Raw genomic sequence first — 2,074 nt, forward strand, 5'->3', positions numbered from 1 at the left:
ATGAGACCTTAAAATTTCCAAAAGATAACTCCAACTCACCACTTTTACAATGAATGATAGCATTAGATGTGGCTAAGAAGGGACGTCCTAGGATGACAGGAATTTGGTTGGTCACATTGACTACTGGTTCTGTATCAAGAACAATGAAATCAACCGGGAACAAAAATTTGTCCACTTTTATCAAAACATCTTCAACTATTCCTCGTGGTATCTTGACAGACCGGTCAGCTAGTTGAAGTGTGATGGGAGTAGGCTTCAATTCCCCCAAACCTAATTGCTGGTACACAAAGAAAGGAAGCAAATTCACACTTGCCCCTAAGTCAAGAAGAACTCTCTGGATGGTATGTTCACCAATGACACATGAAATTGTGGGACATCCAGGATCTTTAAATTTAGGAGGAGTGTTGTGCTTCAGAATTGAGCTTACATTCTCAGTAAGAAAGACCTTTTTGTTAACATGTTGTTTTTTCTTCTGTGTACAAAGGTCTTTCAAAAATCAGGCATAGGCAGGGACTTGCCTAATAGCATCAAGAAGTGGAATGTTAATGTGAACCTTACTAAACAGTTCCAACATTTCATGCATGCTATCTCCTTTCCTAGGTGGGCCCGATAACCTCTATGGATAAGGAGCTGGTGGGACTTGGTTAGGGATCTGCTTGGCTGTTGGTGGAGAACTTGGAGGTTCTTCACTCAATGATGTGTCCCCATTGGCATCCTTTGACTCCTTAGACTTAGTGGTCCCTACCCCATTGTTCAACTCACGACCACTCCTAAGGGTGGTTATGGCTTTGGCTTGCTCATGGTGGGGTTTGGAACTCAACCCACTCTCATGTGTGCTTTTGGGGTCAAGAATGGTTTGACTCGGGAGTCTATTTTGTGCTTGTTCACTCATGTGGCTGGCCAACTGACTCACTTGCATTTCAACTTTAGCAATGGAGGACTGTGTATTCTGCATGAATAATTGAAGTGTATCCTCAAGTGAAGGTTTTTGTGGAATCAATGGTTGTTGAGTGAAGTGTGGGCGCGGAGCTTGGGGTTGAGTAAACCCTGGAGGACCCCCAACATGTGGGCCCTTGGACCATGAGAAATTTGGGTGCCTAGCCCAACCCGGATTATATGTTTCTGAAAAAGGATCGTTTCGGTTTGGTCTATGAAAATTCTGGACTGCATTCAATTCCTCAATGAGCTCCAGGTAGGATGAACTAGATGGACACATTTGTGTGGGATGAGATGAACCAGAGCATATGGCACAGACAGTAGATGGGTTAGGAGCAGGTGAACTCTTGGACACCATAAGGGCATCAATTTTTCTAGTCAACCCCTCAATCTTGGCCATGAGCATGGGTGTTTCACTAACCTCGTAGAGACCCCCTCTTTTGGCTTCGTGGGATCTCCTATCAACATTAAATGATGAACCCCATTGTTGAGATTGATCACTCAACATTTCAAAGAAGTCCCACGCCTCACTAGCACTCTTACCCATCAAACTCCCACCACTCGTTGCATCTGTCATGGATCTAACTTGGGGTGTAAGACCTTGATAAAAGTATTGCACTAAATGCCATTTCTCAAACCCATGATGCGGACACCTACGGATCAAATCCTTCCATTTCTCCCAAGCCTCATAAAAGTGTTCACCCTCCTGCTGCATATAGTTGGAGATTTCTCTTCTGATGGCTGTAGTTCTCTGAATGGGAAAGTATTTGGACAAAAATTTCATGACTAATTTGTCCCATGAAGTAATGCTGCCCACCTCTAAGGAATTAAACCAAGACTTGGTCTTATCCTTAAGTGAAAATGGAAAAAGTCTTAACCGGATAGAGTCATCTGAGAAATTCTGGAATTTGAAAGTTGAACAAATATCTAAGAATTCCTTGATGTGGTAATATGGTTCCTCCTTCTCCAACCCATAGAATGTAGGGAGGAGTTGGATCACACCCGGTTTCAACTCATAACTGGCGGCAGTAGTAGGTGGCAACATAATGCAAGAAGGTGATGTGAAGTGGGATGGGATAGAATAATCCCTCAGGGCTCTACGGTCACCTGCTGCAGGTAACTGTAATGGTTCACCCTA

The 2,074-nt window shown here is 43.5% G+C and overlaps 1 non-coding gene across 1 annotated transcript; it reads left to right on the forward strand.

Annotated features, from left to right (window-relative positions):
• The first annotated feature begins 1,571 nt into the window (after positions 1-1,571).
• On the forward strand, positions 1,572-1,679 carry LOC137945105 (small nucleolar RNA R71). The gene has a single exon (XR_011110922.1). It is a non-coding gene; the product is annotated as a small nucleolar RNA R71 (small nucleolar RNA).
• The last annotated feature ends 395 nt before the right edge of the window (positions 1,680-2,074 follow it).

Source organism: Aristolochia californica, unplaced genomic scaffold, assembly GCF_029961685.1.
Source record: "Aristolochia californica isolate CCGP_79_NKW_82.1479 unplaced genomic scaffold, dmAriCali1.0.hap1 SCAF_11, whole genome shotgun sequence".
Lineage (NCBI taxonomy): Eukaryota > Viridiplantae > Streptophyta > Magnoliopsida > Piperales > Aristolochiaceae > Aristolochia > Aristolochia californica.